Raw genomic sequence first — 18,136 nt, 5'->3', positions numbered from 1 at the left:
TGGAGCGCCGTCTGCCACGCCGTGTGTGTGTGTGTGTGTGTGTGTGTGTGTGTGTGTGTGTGTGAGAGAGAGAGAGAGAGAGAGAGAGAGAGAGAGAGAGAGAGAGAGGCCACAGAGGCGCCTTTGTCGCGATCTGGGTCGCGGGCGGCGGGCGATCTGTGCCACGGACGCTCATCTCGCCGCACTCTTCTGCCCCTGCCGGACACTGCCGGCGTTTGCTCAGCGCCTCCGTAAGGGTACTCAAGGCCTGTAGATCTGTCCACGTGAGTGGCGTGTCGTTTGCCACTGCCGACCACTTTTAGGTATTAGCGGAGGCGGCAAGTGTCTAGCGACAGCCACCCCACCTTGCCAGTCTAAGCCGAGACTAGCGCAGTACATGTGTCAATGCGTGCAGTGATCCAACAGTTACTGCGGTGTGGTTAGTGCTACACTGCCCAAAGGAAAGAGGGAAGGCCGCGCGAAGTGGCCGTGTGGTTTGAGGCGCAATGTCACGGACTGCGAGGCTCTCCCGCCGAAGGTTCGAGTCCTATCTCGGGCATGGGTGTGTGTGTGTTGTTCTTAGCATAAGTTAGTTTAAGTAGTGTGTAAGTCTAGGGACCGATGACCTCAGCAGTTTGGTCCCTTAGGAATTCACACGCGTCTGAATATTTGAAAGAGGGAAGATTAGGGTGTAGCGTCAAGTCGACAATGAGATCACTAAATACGGATCAAAAGGTGGGACTGCGCAACAATGGGGAAGGAACCATCCCGACATAACACTTGATCACTTTACGGAAACTACGGAAAATCCACATCTTTATGGTCGCACAGTGCATCCCGAATGCGACTCCAAGGTGCGAACCACTTAGACACCGCGCTCTGTCGATTCAAACCCGCGTCCAGCCAACCTGATTTAGGCTTTCCGCGATTTCGCTAAATCGCTTAAGGCAAATGCTGAGACGGTTCCTTCGAAAGGGCACGACCACTTTCCTTCTTCGTCTTCCCTAATCCATCTCTAACGACCTCGTTGTCGACGGAACGTTAAATACTGACCTCGTCCTCCTCGTATTCTTGCATCAGGTTGAGCACTTTTTGTTAGGCCTTGCACCTTCTGAGCGCCCCTTGTGCACCTGTGTTAGTTTTAGCCCTAGGCGTGCTGTTCGTATTAAAACGAAGCGCTCTGAGTCCAAGACAAGAATTTGCTCGGTGATACCCGGTGGGAGGCGGCAGTGCCGGGTGTCCCTCCCACCACAGCGGCCGGGGAGCGAGCACCTCGCAAGCTGCTGCGCGCACCGCCCTTGACCCGAAGCCTCTCCTTCGTGACTCGCCGCTTAGCTGCGAGGCCGAGGTCGCGGCTGCATCTCGTGGGATGGGGTCCAGCCGCCGTGTTCCGTCACTCAGCAGTTCAGCGTAACCGAGCTCTCTGTGCTGTAACACTCTGCTGCCTCTACCAGGAGTCCACCGTCTCAAACAGCTATGGTATACAGATGCAGACTGAAGCGGCGAATGATTTATACGGAGGCTGGGATTCGAAACAGGGTGTCCCGCTCACCAGGCAGATGCGCTAACTACTACACCACCCTGCACGGGCCACACTAGCACGCCTCCCTTCTCAGTCCCAGTTCCCATTCGTGCCTCACTAGGGTAGTCGGTGCTGTTGCGTACTGCCAGTGTGCCAGGGTGGCGTAGTGGTTAGTGCATCTGCCATGTGAGCAAAAGACCTGGGTTCGAATCCCAGCCTTGGTACAAATTTTCATTCGTCGCTTCAGTCTGAAAATATGCATCATAGACGTTTGAGACATGAAAAGGTCTCTGGAACAATATAATTTCATCTGAATAAAGTACCTGTGTTTCAGACAGCATCCCCGTTTCGTTCGATGCTGAGATGTTCCAGTACAACCGCGCGACTGCTACGGTCGCAGGTTCGAATCCTGCCTCGGGCATGGATGTGTGTGATGTCCTTAGGTTAGTTAGGTTTAAGTAGTTCTACGTTCTAGGGGACTGATGACCACAGATGTTAAGTCCCATAGTGCTAAGAGCCATTTGAACCATTTTTTTGTTCCAGTACAATAGGAGATCCTCTGCAATGCTGTTTAAGTTTAGGGGAATTTCAAATGGTCTGAGGCTTGAACGGGAGTTTGGACTGAAGAGGAAGGAGTGCTAGGGTAGTTCGCCCAGTTGTACAAAGCCGCTGCGCCAGGGTGATGTACTGATTAGTGCTTATGCCTACTGAGCAAGAGACCCGGTTTCGAATCCCGACCTTGGTACACATTTTCATTAATCGCTTCAGTCAGCATGTATACACCAGTTGTGTTACCGACTGAGCTACCCAGGTGCGGCTCACGACCCGTCGTAGCAGCTGTATTCCTCTGCAGAGTGAAAGATTCGTTCTGAAAACCATCCCCTCTGCTGGGATTAAGCCGGCCGCGGTGGCAGAGCGGTTCTAGGCGCTTCAGTCCGGAACCACGCGACTGCTACGGTCGCAGGTTCGAATCCTGCTGGGGAATGGATGTGTGTGATGTCCTTAGATTAGTTAGGTTTAAGTAGTTCTAATTTCTAGGGGACTGATGATATCAGATGTTAAGTCCCACAGCGCTCAGAGCCATCTGAACCATTTTTGCTGGGAGTAAGCCATTTCCCCGCGGTATCGCTTCTTCCAGGAGTCCCGTAAGGCTTGTAGACGTTTGGAATTTTGCAGGGGAGTAATGGTAATAGTACTGCCTTGAAGGAGGATGATGAATCGTACCTTGATAGCTCAGACGGTGAGAACACTGCCCACGAAAGGACAGGTGCGGGATTCGAGTCCCGATCCGGCACACAGTTTTAATCTGCCAGTAGCTTTCAGTCTCAGATTGACCAGACGAAACTTTGAGATCAAGAGCCTGTGGTCGCCTTACACATAAACGAGACGTGACAGAGATTGGACGGCTGATACCTATTCAAAGTTCGGCAAAACTCTTCGAAGCCGGCGCGTTGGTTGTTCCAGCAAACTTCGCTGCTAGGCCGTCTCTAATGACCTCGTCGTCGACGGTACGTTTAACTCTAATCATTTCATTGCCTTATACCCTACTGCGCTCAGAAACTTCTGTACGCTGTTTATAGCTGTACAAGATATTCCTTCTTACAACAAACATGATGAGACCTTATCCAGTTTAGGTAATCTAAAGTGTCACTTTAACTGTCATTTAAGTTGTTCCAGGAGGACATTGGAAAACACTTGTGGTATAATGATTCAAAACCTGAAATGTTCCAATGGATTCAGATTTTCCAGATCACGACTTGCAGAATCTTTGCTACTTGCTTACGGCATAATTTTATTAAGAAATATGGTAGAAATATGTACAGTTACCTTAATCAGAAAGTGTATTTTAGGCGCGGGTGTCATTCAATACAAGAATTGTACTAGGACGGGCTGAAAAGTAATGCCTGCGCATTATTTATGTGAAAACTCTCAAAGGTTTTTTTACATATAGCAAACATTTGTTATTTGAGGCTTTCCCGACGTAGTAACTGTTTCATTGTTCCACTTGCGTCGCGTCGGATAATGTTGTGGATATTTCAACGAGACAGCTGTTCGTCATGTTAGTGAGAAGATAACGAATAGCTGTCTCGTTGAAATTTGTGCAGCTTCCACAACATAATCCGACGCGGCGCTTTTGAACCAATTAAGCTCTAACAAACATTATTAACATTCTACTTCTTTAGTCTTTTTGTCTACATACTTGCTGCCATCGTGCGTGAGGACCAGCGCAATGTAATCGAATTTCGAATTCGAAGAGTTCGTCCACATGTGGAACAACCTGTCCTTCAGCATGACAATGGCAGATCACACTCGAGCAATGAGACATCTGCAACAATCCGACGCCTTGGTTCCCTGGCATCGATCATCCTCCATACATTTTCACCTGTTTCTAAAACTTACAGAACACCTTGGAGGACTTCACTTTGACAGTGATGAAGCCATACAAACTGCGGTGCGGTTGTGGCTCCATCAACAAAGTCAAACGTTCTACAATGACGGTATCAACAAACTGGTCTCTCTTTGGGAGAAATATGCATAAGGGAAATATCGCTGATGTTCGGTGTCTTCTTTGATAATGAAATACTTGGGTATGAGGAAATGTAACTTTGAAATACACTGTGTTAAGCAAGTGAGCAACTCCCTCCCCCTTCTCAAAAAAAAGAAAATAAAAAAAAGGTTTACATCAGGCAGGATTGTTGAATTCAGTGTCAATGTATTTTGCACTCTATGGACAATACACCACGGGATATTTCCACAATGATTCTAATAATGAATGAATGAATAAAATACAAAATGAAAAGTACCTAATAACAAACCATTTAGTTTTGAGAGCTTCTTTCGGTGAAACAATTTTGCAGAATAACTTTATTGTGTAAGTAGGCCGTTTAGGTTTTTATGTTGGTAACGCCACGTACCGCTCTGTATGAAAATCGCTGACTGTGCTGTGTGCAGTCCGTGGCTGGTTTGCATTGTTGGAATTTTTGCTATTGTAGTGTTGGGCAGCTGGATTTGAACAGCGCGTAGCGTTATGCAGTTGGAGGTGAGCCGCCAGCAGTGGTGGATGTGGGGAGAGAAATGGCGGAGTTTTGAGAGCGGATGATCTGGACGTGTGTCCATCAGAAAGAGTAAATTTGTAAGACTGGATGTCATGAACTGATATATATATATATATATATATATATATATATATATATATATATATATATATTGATTTTTGAACACTATTAAGGTAAATACATTGTTTGTTCTCTATCAAAATGTTTCATTTGCTAACTATGCCTATCTGTAGTTAGTGCCTTCAGTACCTAATATCTTTTATTTAGCTGGCAGTAGTGGCGCTCGCTGTATTGCATTAGTTCGAGTAACGAAGATTTTTGTGAGGTAAGTGATTCATGAAAGGTATAGGTTATTGTTAGTCAGGGCCATTCTTTTGTAGGGATTTTTGAAAGTCAGATTGCGTTGCGCTAAAAATATTGTGTGTCAGTTTAGTGTTGATCAGAATAGGTGAAGAGCGAAATGTCTGAGTACGTTCAGCTCTGCTCAGCTGTTTGAAAATCAAACAACGTAGAGGTTCTCCAGCACTGTCATTTATAAATATTTCTAAGGGGACGTTTCAATTGATAAGTACTCTTATGGCTGATCGATGAAGTTACTGTGTGTAAATAATGACAATCGTCTTGCCTTGAAGTCCATGGAAAATATAAAAATACTGATTCTGTACCATATTCCCACTTAGAAATTTTGAGGTCTGCAGCATGTGTTAGACAGTTTTAGGTTTGCTACAAAGTACACCGAAACTCTTCATAAAACGGAATTAACCTGGGAAAACTAAGACGCGCCATTGTCGAGAAATCAGTGTGGTAAGAGAAGGAAACTTTGACTCCTTTATGACGGCTGCAACATGTCTTGTGTGAAACCTCCGTCAGGCTGGATGCAGAACGCATATTTCCAGACTTTTTATGCCTGTCGCCGCTCTGCGACACAGAGTTTACTGTGCAGCACACTGAAGTATTTTCGGCGATTTTGTTGACCTCGAAGACAGCTAAGGACAGCTACATCTCCGGACCGCTTACTTAATTTTCAGCTGGGAGATCCCGTTCAGGCAAACTTTCTCGCGTACCGTAACCCCATATGTATGTGTTATGTTCTTCTCTCACTACCGGCCTCCACTGCAGGCACCTTCAGTTCTGAAACACCCTGCGGTTCTGAAAATGTTTTTAAAGTCCATCTCTTAGGCAGTTGCGAAATTTGGCAGCGCTCGCTACTACCGGACGCCAAGACACCGATGTCAAAATATTTTGGTTCCCAGAGTATGTAGGGCGAGGTTGCTGAACCAACTGATCATAAAACTTGCGCAGCAGGAGCAGCTGCTGTAATTTGTGACATATATTCAGTTTTTCAAGAAATTTACCTCCGTACGAAAGAATTTCGTGTCTTTGACTCGTTAATGTCGGGGAAGGCTGTTTGCATAAGTGGCAATGCAGATCATATTATGACAAGTAACTGATTCTTACTTATCTCTTAGGCAGTTTAGCCAATTCTTCCCAACAAATAGGTTCTATAATCAACTATCACTTAACGCGCAGGTCTGTACAGCCAGCGCTGGCAGCAGTGAGTGGAAGCTCGTGTTCACGATAAGTGAGTTTACGATTGATTCTTGAGGCGCTGTGTAAATCGTAATGAAGACCGCTTCCGTTATGTACAGCACTGGGAGAGTACAGAGAGTAATTAGTGGTAATTGAACACTTCCCCCATAACTTGCAGGCCATACGCTGCATTCTGTTCTCTAAAATCTATTCGTGATATTGCCGCCGTCAATCTCTGCATGTAAATTCCACTTGCAACCGTGCAGCGTACGCCGAAAGCTAATTTCTAGCAGTAACAGCCACTCGATCGGTAGACGTGATGTACATGTACAGACAAACAAATGATTACAAAGAAATGGCAGCCGGCCGGAGTGGCCGAGCGGTTCTAGGCACTACAGTCTTCAATAAATCATTCAATTTTTCTGAACTTGTAACAATTTGTTTGTCTGTGTATGTACATCGCATCTACCGATTTCCGTCCAATTCGGATAATTCCTTCGTGATGCATAACTTTTTTTGCCTCAGAGTATATTACAAAGTCCATCTCAGTTATACATTCTGTAAATTTTCCTAATATTACTTCGCCTTTCTCCCAGAGGGCCTTTGAGAAATTTTGTGTCAGCTTTACCAATACGCTTCGACCCTAACACCGTGTTCCCATAATTCCTTTGTCGTCTTCCTCCATACGTTGCTTAGGACGCCCAGGCAACAAGCAGGCAGCACTAGCCTATTTAATACGGTGTACTTAACGTGCTGATTGTTTCAAAATTCTGCTAGTAAACTGAAACGTCCAATCGCCCTTCATATTTGTTTGTACTATTTCGTGTCACTGAACTGACAGACAGTTGAAGATAGCCGCAAACTGTCCCACAAAACCCCACTTAGAAAGTTTCTAGAACTAACGTTAAGTGATAAATCTGAGAATATGTTACATCTCCCTCTGTATCGCTCCCATAGAGATCACGAAGAAAAGGCTACAGCAATTCAAGCAATCATTCTTTCCGCGATCCATGTGTGAAAGGAACGGGAGAAAGCCCTCACAAATGGTACAATGCTACGTATATTCAGCCATGCACTTCACAGAAGTCTGCAGAGTACAGAGGAAGATTAGTGTCAACTCTTCCTATTTAAACCATGTGATAGGCTCCAGAAACTTACCATTAATCTTTTAATCCATACTGTCGCTACCTTTCTTTTGTTAGCGCACATTTTACTGTATTTTTACATACTTGAGAAGAGATACCATTAACTAACTACAGGTAGAAACTTGTGCATTACAGCTGTGGACGTTTGTCTTGACTGTCAAAAAGTCCATCTGAGAGCTGAAGTTGTACTAAGGCTTGCTGAAAAGTAATGTCTCCGAATTTGTTATGTGAAAATTCTTAAAGCCTATTAAATAAAATAAATGTTACTAACGTTTTACATCTTTATCCTTTAGGTCTACATATATATATATATAGCCCTCTGCTGCTAGAGGTCTCAGAACTGAGCATGTAACATGGCGGCGTGTAACGTAACTGCCGGCCGGTGTGGCCGAGCGGTTCTAGGCAGTTTAGTCTACCGCTACGGTCGCAGGTTCGAATCCTGCCTCGGGCATGGACGCGTGTGATGTCCTTAGGTTAGTTAGGTTTAAGTAGTCCTAAGTTCTAGGGGACTGTTGACCTCAGATGTTAAGTCCCGTAGTGCTCAGAGCCATTTGAACCATTTTTTTTGTAACGTAACTGTCGATGCGTGAGAAACAGCATGCTATACTCGAGTTTCGAATTCCCAAGGTTCGTCCACACATGGCGTACCCTCTGCTTCAGTATGAGAATGCCAGAGCACGCACGAGCGCCGCAGCATCAGCAGCATTCCGGCGCCTTGGGTTCACTGTCATCGAACAACCTCCAAACAGTCCCGACTTGGCCATTCGATTTTCATATGTTTGCAAAAGTTCCAGAACACCTTCGACGACTTCACTTTGATAGTGATGAAGGGGTGCAAGCAGAGGTGAGGTTCTGGCTTCGCCAACAAACATTCTACGCTGACAGTATCAACCAACTAGTCTCTAGCTAGGATAAATGTGTTCTTCATCAGGTTGACTATGTTGAGAGATAAATATGTAGACATGAAGAGTAAAGATGCTGAATATTAATAATGTTTGTTTTAATAAGCTTTAAGAGTTTCACATGAAAAGTTCGAAGGCATTACTTTTCAGCTTGCCCTCGTAATTGTAGCACGACACATTGTTATTCATTATTAGATGCATCCACATGCATAGTAAGCTCACACGTCCTAGCAAAGACAGTAATGTATATCAATGCATTCTGTCATAATCAAATTGAGGCCAATCAGATGAACACTAATGCCGATGCTGTAGATCAGAACTATCTAACGACGCGAGTTTATGTCCCTAAATGCGTAGCACAGTGATAATTAACCACTGTAACCGCTTACAGACGACCACTTGCGTTTCTTATTCCAATTTTACGAAGCCACGACAGGCGGAACCAATGTCCCCTAGAGGTTATAGCTCACTCTTATGTCACTGTTCGCTTACAAATAAATTCGTTTTGATAGGTTCCGCCTAGAGCAAACACAGTTTCTTTTTTTCTACTGAGATACGTTCCGCTTAGGTTAAGGCATCATTAGCGACTTTTTTATTTTCTTTCTTTTTAACACATTCTGTGGTTTCTGCTACATTCTGTACTCTTGTGTCAGAAAACTTGAAATAGAAAACTTACTTACATCGAAAATTTACGACTGGGAATGTTAGCTTGTTGTGGTTAACATGATTTCGCTTTAAATGAAAAAAAAAATAGAACAAAGTAATATTAACCACAGCAGCCTAATATTCCCAGTCGTACATTTTCAATGTAATTAAGTTTTCTATATTAAGATCTCTGTGGTTGCAGATTACGAACTATAAAAGGAAAGCAGCTATAACGCAAAGTACAGATAACGAAAGAAACCACAGCGCATGTCAAATAGAAAGAAAATAAAAATCTCAGTGACGATGCTGTAACTTCAGCGAAAAGTATCTTGATAGAAAAGAATTAAGAGTTTGTGTGTGCTCAAGGCGGAACATGTCCGAAACAAAACCTAGTCTCAAAGAAAATAGCTGACATGATATACATTTTGCAATTTTTAGAGAAAGAGTGTAGGCGATAATATGTGAAACAAGTAACTGACTTACTCGAGTCCAGAGCTGCAATGAGACGAACTTTAGTCGTCGATAGTGAAAGGAAAAATGCCAGCAGGGTTTGGGCAGTCTCGCGACCCAAAAGTCACTGGCCTCGTACAAGCCAGTTGGTCAAGACGATAACCTGTTCACTTTAGTCTCAAGGTTGTCAGAACAGTAAATCAGTATTTTATTGGCAGTTGGTGCCAATACCGTTGAGTGAACATATTGTTACAAAGATGGTACATCAGATTTTAAAAACTTATGTGTAAGGACGCAAAGTGCGCATAATAGCTGATAACGGATCTTACTAGAATTACGTGGTAACTGGCAACAGACACAATTCTTTTAGATTTTTGAGAAATCGGAAATGAGGAATTGTACAAATACAGTAATTTGTTCTAAAACGGAATTGCTTAACATCTTCTGGTTATACGATGGCTTTCAGCGGACAATGATTAAACAATACGTAGACAAGGCGCTTGCGCCAGACAATCTGTGCTTTAGTGCATTGGAACACAATTTCTCCGTGGGAGGAGACACTGAGTTGTATGTGCGGGTTGCAAGACATGTCAGGAATGATCTTGTAACAGGTTGTATTTTATAATGCGAGCAGAGTGACATACGTCTGGGATACTGGTGTTTCAGCTTCCTTACTATCAGTCGCAAGTGATTTGCTTGTCGCGGTACCGCTCACATGCAGGAAAAAAAGGCTTTTTAAATCCTCTTGAGGCACACGAACAAATTGGAATGTCTCTGATGATTGGATCTGCAGATGACAATGGAAGTTACCATTTATTGAAACACGGAGAGGAAAGCTAACAGCTTGGTGTGTGGGGGACGATCTGCAGCAAGAGCACAAAGCGGCCCAAGTGTAAGTTATCAGAGGGTAGCTACAGAGCAAAGAGGTAGATCGACGTCATCATTAACATATGTGGCAATGATCATGCTTCGTGTTGCTCTAGGACTCACTGTGAGGACCTGTTAGAAACCATATGAATTACTGTGATCGGCTTCTGTTAAAGTTAAACTAAAATAACGAAGAGAGCTCAAGTTCATTCTCACACATTAAAAGAGAAAACGTGTGTAATAAATGTTGCTTTAGTCCTAAAGACTACTGCTACTGGTCGTGTAAGTCATAAGAAACGGAACGTGTGGCCGAGCGGTTCTAGGCGATTGTCTGGAACCGCGCGAACGCTACGGTCGCAGGTTCGAATCCTGCCTCGAGCATGGATGTGTGTGATGTACTTAGGTTAGTTAGTTTTAAGTAGTTCTAAGTTCTAGGGGACTGATGACCTCAGATGTTAAGTCCCATAGTGCTCAGAACCATCTGAACCATTTTGAACGGAACGTATTAGACGTAGCGTATACCACATAAACTTTGATTACCCACAGGTCTCAAACGTACTGTTTCTTGATCACCTCTCAGTTATGTGCAGAAGCTTCTACCACGAGTATCTACTGAAACAATCACATGAAAGTGAGCACATGTCTTTACATTTACTGTTGAGTTATTATTCCACCATAGTATAATAATCTAAATGAAATGAAGTACACCCGACAGCGACATTGGAAGCTTCTGATGTGCAGGGTAACTGCATAGACTAGACGTTCATGAACTGCCATATCTCAATGGAATTCCGCAAAGCACATTGTAACCCATCTTTTCAGGCCATTTCTTGCTCCAAATTCGGTCTGTAACTAGCATGGTGACTGACTGTGTCTCCCAGAGCTGTTTTGCTAATACCCTACATTTCCAAGCGTTGTTATAATGCCACCGCATCTTCCTACGCCATGTGATCAAAAGTAAAAGGACATCTAGCCAAAAATGACCTAAAAGTTCGTGGCGCCCTCCATCGGTAATGCTGAAACTCAATAAGCCTTGACTGCTTCCAATCTCGCAGGCATACGTTCAGTCAGGTGCTGGAAGGTTTCTTGGGGAATGGCAGCCCATTATTCACGGAGTGCTGCACTGAGGAGAGGTGTCGATCTCGGTCGATCGCACGAAGTCGGCGTCCCAAAACATCCCAAAGGTGTTCTATAGGATTCAGGTCAGGACTCTGTGTAGGCCAGTCCATTACAGCGATGTTATTGTCGTGTAACCACTCTGTCACAGGCCTTGCTGTATGAAATAGGTGCTCGATCGTGTTGAAAGATGCAGTCGCTATCCTCGAACGGCTCTTCAAAAGAACATCAATGTAGGTCTGTGCTGTGATAGTGCCCCGCAAAACAACCACGGTTGCAAGCCTCCTCCATGAAAAACACGACCACACCATAACACCACCGCTTACGGATTTTACTGTTAGCACTACACACGCTAGCAGATGACGTTCACCGGGCATACTCACACCTTGCCATCGTATCGCCACATTGTGTACCGTGATTCGTCAGTCCACACAACGTTTTTCCACTGTTCGATCGTCCAGTGTTTACGCTCCTTACACCAAGTGAGGCGTCGTTTGGCATTTACCGGCGTGATGTGTGGCTTACGAGCAGCCGCTCGACCATAAAATCCAAGTTTTCTCCCCTCCCGCCTAACTGTCACAGTGCTTGCAGTGGATCCTGACGCAATTTGTGATTCCTGTGTGACGGCCTGTATAGATGTCTGCCTATTACACATTACTAACCTCCAACTGTCGGCGGTCTCTGTCAGTCAACAGACGAGGTTGGGCTGTACGCTTTTGTGCTGTACCTGTCCCTTCACGTTTCCACTTCACTATCACATCGCAAACGGTGGACCTAGGGATGTTTAGGAGTGTGGAAATCTCGCGTGCAGACGTATGACACAAGTGACACCCAATCACCTGACCACGTTCGAAGGCCGTGTGTTCCGCGGAGCGCCCCATTCTGCTCTCGCATTATGTCTAATGACTACTGAGGTCGCTCATATGGAGTACCTGGTAGTAGGTGGCAGCACAATAAACCTAATATGGAAAAAGTATGTTTTATGGGGGTGTCCGGATACTTTTGATCACATAGTGTATTTCCTTTTATGAATGTGGCTACCGAAATCATTTGTTAACCGTATTAATCAGAAGAAAGAAAAATTTGCGAATAATGTGATCAATTGTGAGGGCTCTTATTAGCTTCATATTCTGTCTGCGAGTGTGTTCCTCCCCTAGATGGATATGGAAATACCCGAAACGGTACGTATTAATAAGATAATTTAGAAAATCAAAATAATAATTGGCTGTTGCAAATACTTTCTTAGTGATTAGAGCTCTCGGCAAAAACGTGGTTAATTTTTGGACGTATCTTTCTTTTCACATAGCAGTGTGTGGAGAAATTTTAAAACTTCCGCCTTTGACAATGTAGGTATTTATGTTCATTCTTAGTGAAAATATGTACTAACGAAATGATCAAATATTTTTATCCACTCTGTGTTTTAAAAGGAGTATTAAACAATGGTTTGGCAGTATTAAGTCTCTTCCAGTTAAAGATAATTGACAAATGGGTTTCGGAGTTTTATCTATTTCCATGATTTGTCCATAAACTTTCTAGTATGTCGTAATGTCAAAGAAAACCCTGACTAGTGAAGAAAACTGAAAATCACACAGTAGACTGTGAAGGTAAATTAGAAAAGAGCATAACATCTCCCTATATGTGTGAATGCTAGGACAAGTTATCTGCCAAGCAATAATGAATTATTGTAGGAACAGAAGCCTCCAGAATCGTTTGTTGTCTGTTAGTATAAGAAACAAAATGGAAGTAGTAGTTAACCCACTTGTGACTGGCACGTTCACTGCTCCAGATCTATGACAGATCCATCCAGAGACCGCGTGTCAGTGCGATCACTATGTCAGGAACGCTGCTACAATAGTGATTTGTGAGTTTGTTCAGCCACGACCTCCTTAGCGCTGCCCATCAGTCTTCTCCTAGTCGAGAGATCGCTGTGGAAGACAGAATCCACTACACTGAAGTTACGTAACGTTTGCTGCCCATGTCCTCATTTCCCACTTACGTACTGGATGGAGAATAATAGTTCAAGAGGCAAGGAGCATAGTCCGTCGTTTTCTCGAGCTGCAGAAATCTGGAACGAGCGTTAAATGTGAAACAAGTTCAACCGTTGGCTAGAGCACAACCGGAACATACTGAATAAATTTCCTTGGGTCTAACATCGGAGCATTGCACTTCAAATTACATAAAAAACTGCAGCATCTGAGCGTACCGTCAGAAAGGCGTAAAAGTGTGCAGTATGTCACGCTTGACTTTCAGTGGCTCAAATAATGTTCAAAACGAGAGAAATTACATTACAGCCGCGAAACAATAACCACTAAGCATTTTTATCTGAAAGTAAAAAACGAGAGAGTCCTCTGAATTGTAGCTGAGATCTGTGAGTTGTCAGGGTCTCCCCATCCGACACAGCATGCTTCTGGTTAGACATTTACATGCTAATTTTATCTATTGTTAACAGCTGTACGAGTGACTGTATTGGAGACTGGATCACACAAGTACTTATTTTATTCGATAACAATTCATGTCTGTGTAACGCATTCTCATTTACATCTAATAATGAGTAAAATAAGAAAAAAATATCTGATTAGGCAGGAACTAGAAACATACTCATATTTAAGTACAATAAACACACAAATTAGCGACTGAAACTACTGCTCGAGTACCATAAGGAGCAGCACCATAGTTTGGGAGGTGGGGAAGTGAATCAGAACCGTATCGAACTCACACAGCGGATTAACGACCGTTGGTCTGGTACATCGCCTTGCACGAATGTGATTTTAGGCGGTTTTCCACGCTCGTTTAGGCAAAAATTGAGCTGGTCCGCAATCAGCGCTTGAAAAAATATGATGTATAAACAGTTAAAAAACAATAACTCACAGAATGAAGAATTTTAGAACATGTTTTATGCACGCGTATTAGGACATTTCTGGAGACCGAAAATCTCCTCTGTGGAAATCAACATGGAGTTCGAAAACAACCCGATCATATGAAACCGAGGTCACAGAGAGAAGTAGATACCGGCGCCCAGGTGGGTGCTGCGTTCGTTGACTTCTGGAAGGCCTTCGATACAGATCCGCACTGCCGCCTAATGAACAAAATACGAGCGTCCGGAATATCAGATTAGCTGTGTGACTGTACTGAAGAGCTCCTAGCAAACAGAACGGAGCTTATGATTTTCAACGACAATCTTCAGCGGCAAAGCCGGCCGTGTTGCCGAGCGGTTCTAGGCGTTTCAGTCTCAAACCGCGCGACCGCTACAGTCGCAGATTCGAATCCTGCCTCGGGCATGGATGTGTGTGATGTCCTTAGGTTAGTTAGGTTTAAGTAGTTCTAAGTTCTAGGGGACTGATGACCTCAGAAGTCCCATAGTGCTCAGAGCCATTTGAACCATTTGAGCTATCCTGTGCCCATAGAATCGCTATGAATGAATTTACTCTAGTTGTTGACGTACTAACATGGACTGTCCAATGTGTCTACAAGAAATGGTGTACCACTTTTAGTCATGTACGAGCACTGCATATGAACAGTGGCCGTAAAAAGGTCCCACTGGCAGGGACTAGATACGAGTGTCAGGCCTTGCCATTGACAATTGTTTTCAAACCTTGCAAGAATTTCTGCTATCAGTGCTGGCTAATTTCAGCTGGTTTAAGAGAGATCATTAAGGGCGTGCCATTGTTCACATCACAAAGCTGCATGGCTTCAGTGGGCCAAACAACACAAAAACGGGATTGTAGCTGTCTGGAAGGGTGCTATGTGGTCCGAAGAGTAGTGGTTTTACTGATTTTCAAATGATATAAACCAAGAGTACAACGATTCTCCAATGAGGCATTTACCCACAGTATGTGTAGAGTGTAGTTCAGGTCTGAGGTGGCTCTGTCAAGTTTTGGGGATGTTTCTCTATTCATGACTTGGGCCCTCTCATTCAAGTTACTGTGAGCATGGAGCAGGATATTACTTCAACATTCTCGGCAACCAAGCGTTGCCCTTTTTTTGTAGACAGTCATGATACGCTGTGAACGCTCTCAATTTCCCAGAAGACATCTGCCATGTACAGAGGTCTGGATGCATACGTTTCTAGTCTGACACAACCCAGCTTCATCACCAAACTTTAACCCAGTAGAAGATGCCTAAGGCTAATTAGAATAGCGGTTGAAGCAAACTCTTCCGTAAACTGATAGCGCTACATGATATAATCTCAATGGATGGTCTCATGTGGATACGGAAAACGTGACGAAATATGTGGACTCTATTCCTCGCCCAACTGCGACCATTATCAGGTTTGGGAGCAGTGTTACACGGTACTAAACTTATGTCGGCTCCGGGTGAATAATTCTTTGTCCGTTGTGCTTAGCTCCTGGAGCTGATCTACGCACCTCATTTCGATGTCGCGATTTTCTCTTGTATCTGAGTACGAGGGGCGTTCATTAAGTAATGCAACATTTCTTTTCTGAAATCAGGTTGGCTTTATCGGAGATTCCAATGCACCGTATTATTCCTCACTCTTTTGGCTAAGAAAACTTGTTTTTCGACACAATCTCAGTTCAACGCGACGGTCTTACGCCACCTTACTCTGAGAGCCTGTATTCCTGCATCGTATCACTTCACCGGTCGACGTAGAGCCAAAGTATGGCTGCACCAAAAAACTCCCTATCAGCCGCGTACTGCTACCCGCGGAGTGCGTCCTTCATTGGGCCAAACAGATGGAGGTCGGAAGGTGCGAGATCCGGGCAGTAGGGTGGATGAGGAAGAACAGTCCAATGGAGTTTTGTGAGCAGTATCTCGTCTTGTATTTGAAGGTTGGAAATTTCTACGGACGCTGATAACCGCGCAGTTGAGCGCCTCACAAACCAAACATCATTATCATCATCATCATCATCATCTTGTATTGTCATGGAGAACGACAACGAACACGTTGAAGTCTTCTCATCAATTTCCTGAGGTTAGAACAATACCCTTCAGGGTTAATCGTTGCACCATGAGAGAGGACATCAGAGAGAATAACCCATCCAGAGCCCCAGAAGACCATTTCCATGACTTCAGCGGCCGACGGTGCTGCTTTGAACTTTTTCGTCGAAGGAGAGATGGTGTGGTGCCGTTCCATGGATTGCCGTTTTCTTTCCGTTCATCGTGTGCGCCTATTCACATTTAGGTTTCTGTGATTTCCGTAAATTGTTTCAGGCAAGTGTAAGGATGGTTTGATGAAAAGGCACGGCCGATTTCATTCCCCATCCTTAACACAATTCGAGCTTGTACTCCGTCTCTAAGACCTCGACGTCGACGGGACGTTAAACTCAATCCTCCTGCCTTCCTTCTTTCCGATTCGAAGTGATGAACCCATGTTTCATCGCCTGTGACGGTGTTCGACGCCGGCCGCTGTGGCCGCACTGTTCTAGGCGCTTCAGTCCGGAACCGCGCTGCTGCTACGGTAGCAGGTTCGAATCCTGCCTCAGGCATGGATGTGTGTGATGTCCTTAGATTAGTTAGGTTTAAGTAGTTCTAGGTCTAGGGAACTGATGACCTTAGATGTGAAGTCCCATAGTGCTTAGAGCCACTTAAACCATTTGAACGATATTCGACAAAAATTTGTCACGATCAGCGTCTGCGGGACGTTGAAACCAATCTTCCCTCCTTTTCGATTCACAGTGATGAACCCATGTTTCATCGCCTGTGACGATGTTCGACAAAATATTGTCACAATTAGTCTCGTAACATACAAGAAATTCCTCGCAGATGATCCTTCATTGCTTCTTTATGGTCTTCTGTCAGCCGGCAAGGAGTCTAGCGGGCAGACACCTTTGATTACCACAAATGGTCGATGAGTGTGTCAGCACTAAGAACAGAGACGTCCATTTGAGCACCGAGATGTTTCACTGGGATCCGTCCGTCACCTCGAATGAGTGTGTCCGCACGTTCCAACACTACAGGAGTCACAGCTGCATGCGGCCGGCCGGCACGCGGAAGATCGAACAGGTTTGCGCGACCTTGTTTCGATGATGACAGACGCCTCGCCCCACGACTCGCCGTGCTTTTGTTCACTGCCAGATCTCCGTAGACATTCTGCAAACGACTATGAATATTTGCGATGCTCTGGTTTCAAGATAAAAGAAAGTCAATGTCAGGTTGCGAACGCTAGGTGTTTTCTTTGATTTAACGAAGGCTTTTGACTCTGTTGACCACAAAATATTATTGGCGAAGTTCGACCATTATGGAGTAAGGGGAGTAGCTTGCAATTGGTTCGCCTCTTACTCTAAGAACAGAAAGCAGAAGGTAATTCTCCGCAATATTGAGAGTGGTAGTGATGTGTCAGTCCCAATGAAGCACTGTTAAGTGGGGCGTTCCCCAAGGGTCAGTGCTGGGGCCATTTCTGTTTCTTATTTATATAAATGATATGCCTTCTAGTATTACAGGTGATTCAAAAATATTTCTGTTTGCTGATGGCACGAGCTTCGTAGTGAAGGATCTTGTGTGTAATATTGAAACAGTATCAAATAATGTAGTTCATGAAATAAGTTCGTGGCTTGTGGAAAATAATTTGATGCTAAATCACAGTAAGACTCAGTTTTTGCAGTTTCTAACTGACAATTCAACAAGAACCGATATTTTGATCAGACAGAATGGGCATATTATAAGCGAGACGGAACAGTTCAAGTTCCTAGGCGTTCAGATAGATAATAAGCTGTTGTGGAAAGCCCATGTTCAGGATCTTGTTCAGAAACTGAATGCTGCTTTATTTACCATTAGAACAGTATGTGAAATAAGTGACAGTTCAACACGAAAATTAGTGTACTCCGCATATTTTCATACGCTTATGTCGTATGGTATTATTTTTTGGGGTAATTCTTCTGGTTCAAAAACGGTATTTTTGGCTCAAAAACGGGCTGTTCGAGCTATATGTGGTGTAAGTTCTAGAACCTCTTGTCGACCTGTATTCAA

General features: G+C 44.1%; 1 protein-coding gene and 1 non-coding gene across 3 annotated transcripts in view; one reads left to right on the top strand and one right to left on the bottom strand.

Moving 5' to 3' along the window:
• Positions 1-18,136, bottom strand: part of LOC126187586 (nocturnin) — a 399,558-nt gene that overhangs the window by 212,660 nt on the left and 168,762 nt on the right. The gene's annotated exons all lie outside the window — the stretch shown is intronic.
• Positions 1,654-1,725, top strand: Trnat-ugu (transfer RNA threonine (anticodon UGU)). Its single transcript has one exon. It is a non-coding gene; the product is annotated as a tRNA-Thr (tRNA).

The sequence above is a fragment of the Schistocerca cancellata genome, chromosome 5 (genome assembly GCF_023864275.1).
Source record: "Schistocerca cancellata isolate TAMUIC-IGC-003103 chromosome 5, iqSchCanc2.1, whole genome shotgun sequence".
Taxonomy (NCBI): Eukaryota; Metazoa; Arthropoda; class Insecta; order Orthoptera; family Acrididae; genus Schistocerca; species Schistocerca cancellata.
This window is presented reverse-complemented; position numbering and strand designations above follow the sequence as displayed.